The sequence below is a fragment of the Physeter macrocephalus genome, chromosome 9, assembly GCF_002837175.3.
Source record: "Physeter macrocephalus isolate SW-GA chromosome 9, ASM283717v5, whole genome shotgun sequence".
NCBI lineage: Eukaryota > Metazoa > Chordata > Mammalia > Artiodactyla > Physeteridae > Physeter > Physeter macrocephalus.
This window is the reverse complement of record NC_041222.1, coordinates 48,983,599-48,995,555: the sequence shown is the minus strand read 5'-3', so window position 1 is coordinate 48,995,555 and position 11,957 is coordinate 48,983,599. Positions and strand designations below refer to the sequence as shown.

The 11,957-nt window shown below is 36.8% G+C and overlaps 1 protein-coding gene across 4 annotated transcripts in view; it reads right to left on the bottom strand.

The window, feature by feature from the left end:
• The window catches only part of IL33 (interleukin 33), a 44,353-nt gene that overhangs the window by 16,283 nt on the left and 16,113 nt on the right, over positions 1–11,957 (bottom strand). Inside the window, exon 3 of one of the 4 annotated variants that reach the window (XM_028493969.1) lies at positions 2,296–2,418. The exons of the other annotated variants lie outside the window; for them this stretch is intronic. The gene's annotated coding sequence lies outside the window, so the exon portion shown is untranslated. The remainder of the gene's footprint in view (positions 1–2,295; positions 2,419–11,957) is intronic. 4 annotated transcript variants of the gene reach the window in all.

Genomic DNA, 11,957 nt, shown 5'->3' with positions numbered 1-11,957 from the left:
GGGAATAAAGACACAGACCTACTAGAGAATGGACTTGAGGATATGGGGAGGGGGAAGGGTAAGCTGGGACAAAGTGAGAGAGTGGCATGGACATATATACACTACCAAACGTAAAATAGATAGCTAGTGGGAAGCAGCCGCATAGCACAGGGAGATCAGCTCGGTGGTTTGTGACCACCTAGAGCGGGTGGAATAGGGAGGGTGGGAGGGAGGGTGATGCAAGAGGGAAGAGTTATGGGGACGTATGTATAGGTATAACTGATTCACTTTTTTATAAAGCAGAAACTAACCATGTAAAGCAATTATACTCCAATAAAGATGTTTAAAAAAAAGATGGTAATTGACTATAAAGCATTTTATGAAAAAAGAAACCTGCAATTCCATAGCCTTTCTCAAGAATGAATGAATGAGATTTATTCATTATAGAAGGAATGATAGAATTAGGAAAATCACCATTTGCAGCTCCCATTTTAATATTTGATTCAGGCAAGGATCATCAATGATGCTGTTCCTTGATTATCAAGCTGGGTTGTAGTATCATATTGAAAGAATATGGAGTTCTCTTATAAATTGCAGAAAACTATGTATTCTTTCAGTAGGGTACTACAAGCTGGCTTTATCATCAAGGTAAGACGCCGGATCTGTGGTCTGTGGAGGGAGCAAGACTGCTCCTCCAGTCTTAAATTCTAATATTGCCTGAAATTCTTTAATAGTTAATGCACTTTTATTAAGCATTGCCCTCTTTTTCTAGATTAAAAAAAAATTAAATCCAAATTATCCCAGGATTGGTTACTACTTAAGTCTCTTATAAACTTCATCAGGATCAGTCTTCTAGCAGAGTAAAGGAGGAGCATTGAGTTCCTGGGTTAGAGGACTCATTGGAAGATGAACTTCATGCACCTTTATTTTTGCCCCTTGCCAAACCCCCAATATGCTGAAATTCCAAATTTTCTTGTTTAAATGGAACTAGAATCTCACACATAGCCATTCTATTTACAGCCAGTCTCATGAGCAAAATCCTTCAATGATAACATAGTTGAGATTCCCTACTCTCCCCCTGGGAATGAATGTTATCTTCCATGGGAGTGAATATTGTCCTCACAGAGAATGAGGGCCTCACATCAATCCTTACCTTCTTCCTCTGATTCTCCCTCCTTTATTGATTAACACACTTAGAAGCAGAGAACCTTAGACATCATTTACTGAGCCCCTAACTCTATAGAGAAGTAAGCTAGGACTGAAAGGTTAAGTGCCTTGCCCAGGATCACAAAAGCAGAACCACGACCATAATCTAGTCTCCTGATTTCCATCTTTATGCCAGAGCTTCCTGATCCTGTCTCCTCTGTTCTCCCTCCAAATGTAGAAATAAAATAATCAGATCTGGGAATTTAACTTGAAATGCTCAGGCAATTGTCCAACTTCTTTTAAATACTAAATTTCAGAATACGGTATTTAATTTGTAACCATAATGTGGGATAGTGCAGTTAGGTAACCTTATTGTGCTAAATTTTAAATTGTACAGAAAATAGTTCAAATAGTACCCTGCACACAGTAGGCGTTCAGTTAATATTTTACTGATAACATTAAAATTGCATTGCTGGATTTGTTTGTTTGTTTGTTTTTCTCTTTTATCCAAGAATCCTTATGTCCTAGAAAAAAATTCTTCTGGAGAGACATTAAAAAAAAGTTGTATTTTCAAATAAATCTGGGAAATGTTTCAATCTATGTGCTACTTCTTGGGAAGTCAGAATTCATATTAGCATAGTAAAGGTGTTGACAGTCCCTCATTGAAAAATTGTGGGTACCTTTGTTTAACTAATTATTTTCAGTAATTATTTGATCTTGTAACCTCCTCAACTCCCTCTATTAACACTCCTGTGGCTAGTTTGAGAGAACACACTTCAAGGAACTCTGCTCTAAACCAACATTAGCTTGCAGAGTTATGTAAGATAGATAAGAAACTGAAATATCACATTTAAAATGGAGTCATTGACACAGAGAAAGACAGCTGCTTTTTAAGAATCACATGATGAGTCAAAAGCACAGTCAGGAAATATTTTCTAATCCTAGTCTAAAAAACAAAGCATTTTCTTTAAACAACCTACAAATCTTTTACTTTAAAAAATATGATCACTCTTCTTATAATTTTTTCAGACTTAAAATTCAGTCTTTATTCTCTTATTTTTAAATCAGAAATATTAGAGTAAATGGCAATGTAAACATTACTGGTTCTTTTGTGCTGCTTTTTCGAATAACATATGGCAAATATTCTCGCATACTGGTTATGATACTTACCTAACTTTTAAATGTGAAGGGCTGGTCTCAAATGATGAGGTTTCCTGTTATCCACACTTGGTGGTAGTTGATGCAGTTATGTTCCAGCTCTACTTATATATACACAGACTTGGATTAAGCAACCTCAGGTGAATGAGACAATGAAAATAGAGCTAGTTGAATGGGTTAAATGAGTGGGAACATATTCCCACAGCCAAATCCTAAACAGAGCTTTTAGATTGTTTTAGCTGCAGCACTTTCAATGAGTTGTACTCAGCCATTAACTTTTATAAAACGTCTATGACATGGACTCTTCGTAGTGTTTATTGCTCACTATAGAGCATGTAAGGACACAACTTTATCTACCAATGAACTTTTCAAGGCTTACCAAGAATCACAACACACACACACACACACACACACTCACACACACACACACAGCTGTCACTTGCAACACTGGTAATATTAGAAAAAAAAGAAAAGGGAAAAACTGGGAACAGCTAAAGAGTTAATCATTTAATTGCATTTTTCTTTTCTACAGAAAGTTAAAAACTTTTTAAGTAATTCTTTTCTGGTTATAAAAATGATGTACGTGCACCTAGAACATGTGTAAATGACAGGAAACCATGTATACTGTAGATCCTGACATTCTTTTTTCAATGCAGATATACTATGCACATCTATTTTTTCAAAAAGTAGAATCATACTGCAAATGTTATTTTGTAAGCTGCCTTTTCCATTACACAATTAACTTACATCATAAACATTTCCACATGTCAAAATAATTTTTTTTACAGGAAGCATTACAAATAACATTCAATCATATAAATATACCACAAGCAATCTTGTATTGATTAACTCTTTGGCTGTTTCCAGTTTTTCCCTTTTCTTTTTTTTTTCTAATATCACCAATGTTGCAACTGACAGCTGTGTGTGTGTGTGTGTGTGTGTGTGTGTGTGTGTGTGTGTGTGTTATGATTCTTGGCAAGCTTTTATAGGTCATTGGTAGATAAATTCATAGTAGCAAGGATGCTGGATCAAAGGGTACATGCATCTCATATTTTGATAGATATTATCCAATTGACTTCAAAAAGTTTGTATTGATTTATAATTTTTCAGCAATTCAGGTGAGTGCCCTTTTCTCCATTGCCTTAGCAGCAATGGGGAGTCATCACCTTTAAAATGTTTGCCTTTCAGAAGAGTGGGAAATATCTCATGGTTTTGAATTTTGTTTCTTTAATTATTTAGTGAGATTGAACATCTTTTTAAAAAACATATTTGTTGTGTCTGTAAATTAATGATTTACATGAACTCTTTGTAAATTAAGAAATGAAACCATTGTCAGTGAAAATTTATCCCCAGTACCATTTATTTTTAGACTTTCTTCATTGCATTTTTAAATTTTTTGACATAAGTTTTCAAATATTATGTGGTAAAATTTAATCAACGTTTTCTTAGAACTTCTGGATTTTGTGTCCTGCTTCAAAAGACCTCTCCTTCTCCAAGATTATAAAGAAATTTATTATGCCACTTTCTAAAACTTTTATTCTTTACTATTTAATACCTAAATCTTTAATCTACTGTTACTTTTATTATAAAGAGTAAGTTAGGTACCATACGACCCAGTAATCCCACTACTGGGCATATACCCTGAGAAAACCATAATTCAAAAAGAGTCATGTACCACAATGTTCATTGCAGCTCTATTTAGAGTAGCCAGGACATGGAAGCAACCTACGTGTCCATCAACAGATGAACGGATAAAGAAGATGTGGCACATATATACAATGGAATATTACTCAGCCATAAAAAGGAACGAAATTGAGTCATTTGTAGTGAGGTGGATGGATCTGGAGTCTGTCAAAAGTGAGAGAGTGGCATGGACATATATACACTACCAAACGTAAAATAGATAGCTAGTGGGAAGCAGCCGCATAGCACAGGGAGATCAGCTCGGTGGTTTGTGACCACCTAGAGCGGGTGGAATAGGGAGGGTGGGAGGGAGGGTGATGCAAGAGGGAAGAGTTATGGGGACGTATGTATAGGTATAACTGATTCACTTTGTTATAAAGCAGAAACTAACACACCATTGTAAAGCAATTATACTCCAATAAAGATGCTAAAATAAATAAATAAATAAATAACTAGGTCATAGCATAGGGAATATAGTCAATAATATTGTAATAACTTTGTATGGTGACATGATAACTGGACTGATTGGGGCGATCATTTTGCAATGTACAAAAATATCGAATCACTCTGTTGTACACCTGAAACTAATATAATAATGTCAGTCAATTATACTTCAATTAAAAAAAAAATGATCCACATCAAAAGAAATCTTAAAAAAAAAAAGAAAGAAAGAAGATCCTCTCAAAAAGGAACATTTGCTGATGAGCACTGCAGAGACCTAACAGGAGATTAGAGACCTTGGAAACAGTCCTTTAAGCATGGTAGGAAACTGCATTGCATTTCACAGTGTGAAGAAGAAAGGAGAAAGACTTTTTTCAAGAAGTGTAGTAATGAAAGGGGAACAGAGAATGGTATCTTGACAGTAGCATGGAGAAGATGCTGCTTACTAGTCAGGTGATCTTGGGCAAGTTACTTGATGTCTCTAAAGGCTCAGTGTCCTCATAATAATACTTTTTCTTATATTTTGAGCTCATGGGGTTTTTGTGAGAATTATATTAGGAAGTATATTTTAAGCACTTGGCATAGTAGCTCAAACATAGTAGAAACTTAACATATGTTGTTATTCTTATTTTTTTGATGTTTTTTATTGGAATATGGGACTTTTAGGTATGTTTCAATGCAGAGAGAAAGGAGCCAATTAAAAAGATAAAACTGATATAATAAAGTCCCAGAGGAGACAAAGAAGATAGAGGAGGAAAGAACACTAGTGGAAGGGTCAGCTTTGAAAAAGAAGAGACATATACTTCTTCATGTAGGAGAGGAAGAAAAGTGAGAGAACAGGAAAAATGTGAAGTGTAAGGTCTAGGAACATGAACTTGAGGGTATTGTAAAATGGCCTGAATCTTCTTGATAAAGTAGGTTGTGAGAAGAGTTATAGAGATTAAGGGAAATATGCCTAGAAAGACTTAACTAGGGAATGGAGAGATACTGTTCATGGATATTGAGCTTCATTTTTGGAAGATGAAAAAAGTTTTGGAGCTGGATTGTTGTGATGGTTGATCAACAGTGTCAGTGTACTTCATGTACACTTAAAAATGATTAAAATGGTAAATTTTGTTATTATATTTTAGCACAATTTTTAAAAGATTTAAAAAATGGGAGTGGGAGAAGTAGAAAAACAGGAGGTTGTTTTATAAACAGGGGAATTCCAGTGTTCCCTATCTTGGAGGTAGAGATGTTCTGATGATAATGGCGGGCAGGGGACTTCCCTGGTGGTGCAGTGGTTAAGAATCTGCCTACCAATGCAGAGGACATGGGTTTGAGCCCTGGTCCGGGAAGATCTCACATGCCGTGGAGCAACTAAGCCCGAGAGCCATAACTACAGAGCCTGTTCTCTAGAGCCCACAAGCCACAACTACTGAGCCCATGTGTCACAACTACTGAAACCCATGCACCTAGAGCCTGTGCTCTGCAACAAGAGAAGCCACCACAATGAGAAGCCTTCACACCACAATGAAGAGTAAGCCCCCACTTGCCACAAATAGAGAAAGCCCACATGCAGCAATGAAGACTCAATGCAGCCAAAAATAAATAAATAAATAAATTTAAAAAAGAAGAATTAAAAAACTTTCTGAAAAAAATAATGGTGGTCAGGATGAGGCTTTGTGAGTGAGCTGTGAAAGAGGACTAAAGAATCATTAAAACAGGCACTGAAGTCACTGAGGGTGATGACAGCAGAGGCAACATCAAACAGAAAAGGATGTTGGGGTCCCAGGTAACCAGAATGGAAAGAAATTAACATAAGTAGTTGGGCCCATGGTTGGAATTACCAAGGGCAGTGGAAAATGAGAAATGTGCCACTTTCTTTATTGGCCATACGACATGGGCACACAATGAAAGAGAGCAGGTTTTGAGAATAGTGGTGTCACCAGGGGACAGCCATATTTTAGATAATAAAAGGAAATAGAAGGAGCTTTTTAAGAAAAAAGGAGGGAGGAGAGGGTAAGAGTGGCATGTACTGGGAGGGGAACATTCCAGAGGAAATGACATACATTTAAATAAAAATAATAACCTGGAAGGAGATTTTAATCAAGAAATAGTATCTTAAATAGAAATTCATTAGTGGGTAATTAATTTCTGAACAACAACAACAACAGAAATGTATGAGGTATAGTCATTTCCAAAGTTGCCATGTGTGTGATTGCTTCTTTGGCTGGAGAAGGCTTCAGAAACCTACATTTAACAAATACTGTTTGCCCATTACTTGCCAGGGACTATCTATTCCATCAGCATTAACCCATGGGACACTGCACAGAAATTTTCATTTCACTTTGTCATACCATCTATCGATACATCTGATCAACTAGAAAATTGTTTATTGAATCACTGACCTTCTCTTATGGCAATGCTCTTTGATTAGCAGATTCCCTCTTTTAAAATACTGATACCCTTAAGAATGTTAAGTTGGCTGCTGGTCTTTCTTTCCTTACTGTGAATTTTACTTTTAAAATGAATTAATTTAATCAGATTGGTTTCTTGTGAGGAGTCTTGTTAAAATGCAGAGTTTACAAGAAATTTGTATTAAAAATACATTTTCATTATGGAAAATTTGGATGATATAGAAAATAGAAAGTTTAAACTTTGATGTCCGAGAAAGTAGTTAAAAACATTGAAAAGAAACATGACTAGTAATCATTGTAGGGAAATCCCAACCTCTCTAAGGTCCCGAGTTCACAAGTGGTGTGGTTTTGTATCTGCACAGAGTGCTGCCTCATAATAACAAAAATAAATCAAACACTTGTTTAGTGCTGGGCTAGGTGCTGGGGATACAGTAGTGAACAAAGCAGACTTCTTCCTGGAGTTTATTCGTTTTTGGGCGAGATACATTTTGAGCAAATAATCACACAAATAAATCATTTATGAACATCATAAATAAGAATTAGGCTGGTAATGAAAATAAAGGAGTAGAGTGGTACTAAGGTAGTGTAGTCAGAGAATGTGGCATTTAAGCTGTACCCAAAGGGTGTGAAGAACATATGGCAGAGAGGGGACAGAGGATGCCTTCTGGACAGAGAAAACTCAGGGGTCAAAGGCCCTGACAGAACTTGTAGTGTTTAGGGAACTAAGAGGGCCAGTGTGGCTAGAGCAGATTAGGCAACGGGAAGGGTATAATATAATGGGGTTGGAGATGGAAGTAGACAGAAGCCAGGTAGGATTGGGCCCTGGAAGCCAGGGGAAGGAACTTGGATTTTATTCAAAGTGTAATGGTCCAAGAAGAAGTTATAACATTGTAAATATGTATGCACCCAACATAGGAGCACCTCAATACATAGGGAAATGCTAACAGCCATAACAGGGGAAATTGACAGTAACACAATAACAGTAGGTGACTTTAACACTCCACTTACACCAATGGACAGATCATCCAAATAGAAAATAAATAAGTTAACACAAGCTTTAAATGACACATTAGACCAGATGGACTTAATTGATATTTATAGGACATTGCATCCAAAAACAACAGAATACACTTTCTTCTCAAGTGCACACAGAACAGTCACCAGGATAGATCACATCTTGGGTCACAAATCAAGCCTTGGTAAATTTAAGAAAATTGAAATCATATCAAGCATCCTTTCTGACCAAAATGCTATGATACTAGTTATCAATTACAGGAAAAAAGACTGCAAAAAATACAAACACATGGAGGCTAAACGATATACTACTAAACAACCAAGATATCATGGAAGAAATCAAAGAGGAAATAAAAAAATACCTAGAAACAAATGAAAATGAAAACACAATGACCCCAAATCTATGGGATGCAGCAAAAGCAGTCCTAAGAGTGAAGTTCATAGCAATGCAATCCTACATCAAGAAACAGGAAAAAATCTCAAATAAGCAACCTAACCTTACATCTAAAGCAGTTAGAGAAAGAGAAAGAACAACAACAACAACAACAAAACTACAAAGTTAGCACAAGGAAAGAAATTATAAAGATCAGATCAGAAATACATGAAAAAGAAATGAAGGAAACAATAGCAAAGATCAATAAAACTAAAAGCTGGTTCCTTGAGAAGATAAACAAAATTGATAAACCATCAGCCACACTCATCAGGAAAAAAGGGAGGAGGCTCAAATCAACAGAATTAGAAATGAAAAAAGAGAAGTAACAACCGACACTGCAGAAATACAGAGGATCATGAGAGATTACTACAAGCAACTATATCCCAATAAAATGAACAAACCTGGAAGAAATGGACAAATTCTTAGGAAAGTACAACCTTCCAAGACTGTACCAGGAAGAAATAGAAAATGTGAACAGACCCATCACAAGCACTGCAATTGAAACTGTGATTAAAAATCTTCCAACAAACAAAAGCCCAGAGCCAGATGGCTTCATAGGAGAATCCTATCAAACGTTTAGAGAAGAGCTAACACCTATCCTCTCAAACTCTTCCAAAATATAGCAGAGGGAGGAACACTCCCAAACTCATTCTATGAGACCACCGTCACCCTGATACCAAAACCAGACAAAGATGTCACAAAGAAAGAAAACTGCAGGCCAATATCACTGATGAACATAGATGCAAAAATCCTCAACAAAATACTCGCAAACAGAATCCAACAGCACATTAAAAGGATCATACACCACAATCAAGTGGGGTTTATCCCAGGAATGCAAGGATTCTTCAATATATGCAAATCAATCAATGTGATACATCATGTTAACAAACTGAAGGATAAAAACCATATGATAGGGCTTCCCTGGTGGCACAGTGGTTGAGAGTCTGCCTGCCGATGCAGGGGACGCAGGTTCGTGCCCCGGTCTGGGAGGATCCCACATGCCACGGAGCGGCTGGGCCCATGAGCCATGGCCGCTGAGCCTGCACATCCGGAGCCTGTGCTCCGCAAGGGGAGAGGCCACAGCAGTGAGAGGCCTGTGTACTGCAAAAAAAACCCATATGATAATCTCAATAGTTGCAGAAAAAAGCTTTTGACAAAACTCAACACCCATTTATGGTTAAAAACTCTCCAGAGTTTTTAATCAAAATAAAAAAGCCAATAAAAGGCATATATGACAGACTCACAGCCAACATCATTCTCAATAGTGAAACACTGAAACCATTTCCTCAAAATCAGGAACAAGACAAGGGTGCCCACTCTCAGAACTTTATTCAACATCGTTTTGGAAGGTTTAACCACAGCAGTCAGGGAAGAAAAAATAAATGAAAAGAATCCAAATTGGAAAAGAAGAAGTAAACTGTCACTGTGTGCAGATGACATGATACTATACATAGAAAATCCTAAAGATGCCACTAGAAAACTACTAGAGCTAATCAGTGAATTTAGTAAAGTAGCAGGATACAAAATTAATGTACAGAAATCTCTTGCATTCCTATACACTAATGATGAAAAATCAGAACAAAAATTAAGGAAACACTCCCATTTACCAATGCAAGAAAAAGAATAAAATATCTAGGAATAAACCTACTTAAGGAGGCAAAAGACCTGTATGCAGAAAACTATAAGACACTGATGAAAGAAATCAAAGACGATACAAACAGATGGAAAGATATACCATGTTTTTGGATTGGAAGAATCAGCATTGTGAAAATGACTATACTACCCAAAGCAATCTACAGATTCAATGCAGTCCCTATCAAATTACTAATGGCATTTTTCACAGAAGTAGAACAAAGTATAGTACAATTTGTATGGAAACACAAAACACTCCAAATAGCCAAAGCAATTTTGAGAAAGAAAAATGGAGGAATGGAGGAATCAGGCTCCCTGACTTCAGACTATAGTACAGAGCTACAGTAATCAAGACAGTATGGTACTGGCACAAAAACAGAAATATAGATCAATGGAACAGGATAGAAAGCCCAGAGATAAACCCATGCATATATGGTCACCTTATCTTTGACAAAGGAGGCATGAATATGCAATGGAGAAAGACAGCCTCTTCAATAAGTGGTGCTGGGAAAACTGGACAGCTACATGTAAAAGAATGAAATTAGAACAATCCCTAACACCATACACAAAAGTAAACTCAAAATGGATTAAAGACCTAAACGTAAGTCCAGACATTATAAAATTCTTAGTGGAAAACATAGGCAGAACACTCTATGAAATAAATCACAGATCCTTTTTGACCCACCTCCTAGAGTAATGGTAATAAAAGCAAAAATAAACAAATGGGACCTAATGAAACTTAAAGCCTTTTGCACAGCAAGGGAAACTATAAACAAGATGAAAAGACCACCCTTAGAATGGGAGAGAATATTTGCAAATGAAGCACTGACAAAGGATTAATCTCCAAAATATACAAGCAGCTCATGCAGCTCAGTATTAAAAAAAAAACCAACCCAATCCCAAAATGGGTGGAAGACCTAAATAGACATTTCTCCAAAGTAGACATACAGATTGCCAACAAACACATGAAAAGATGCTCACCATCACTAATCATTAGGGAAATGCAAATCAAAACCACAATGAGGTATCATCTCACACTGGTCAGAATGGCCATTACCAAAAAACCGAGAAACAATAAATGCTGGAGAGGGTGTGGAGAAAAGGGAACCCTCCTGCACTGTTGGTGTGAATGTAAATTGATGCAGCCACTATGGAGAACAGTATGGAGGTTCCTTAAAAAACTAAAAATAGAATTACCATATGACCCAGCAATCCCACTACTCGGTGTATACCCTGAGAAAACCATAATTCAAAAATATATATGTACCACAATATTCATTGCACCACTATTTACAATAACCAGGACATGGAAGCAACCTAAATGTCCATCGACAGATGAATGGATAAAGAAGATGTGGCACATATATACAATGGAATATTACTCAGCCATAAAAAAGAATGAAATTGAGTTATTTGAATGAGGTGGACGGACCTAGAGTCTGTCATACAGAGTGAAGTAAGTCAGAAAGAGAAAAATACCATATGCTAATGCACATATATGGAATCTAAAAAAAACCGGTACTGATGAACCTAGTGGCAGGGCAGGAATAAAGATGCAGATGTAGAGAATGGACTTGAGGAAACAGAGGGGGATGGGGAAGCTGAGAAGAAGTGAGAGAGCAGTGCTGACATATATACAGTACCAAATGCAAAATGGATGGCTAGTGGGAAGCTGCTGCATAGCACAGGGAAACTAACTCGATGCTTTGTGACGACGTAGAGGGCTGGGATAGGGAGGGTGGGAGGGAGGCTCAAGAGGAGGGGGTGTGGGAATATATGTATACATATAGCTGATTCACTTTGTTGTACAGCAGAAAATAACACAACATTGTAAAGCAATTATACTCCAATAAAGATTAACAAAACAAAACAAAAAAACAAAGTACAATGGGAAACCAAAGAAGGGTTTTAAGTAATATGGAATATGACTTAGTTTTTAAAAGAGTGCTCTGGCTGCCATTTTAGGAACAGATGGAGGGCAGTAAGAGTGTAGGAATGAAACCAGTAGGGAGTCTGCATTAGTGCAAACTCTTAATAATGATGGTGGTGGCGATAATGCTAACGGTTATAAC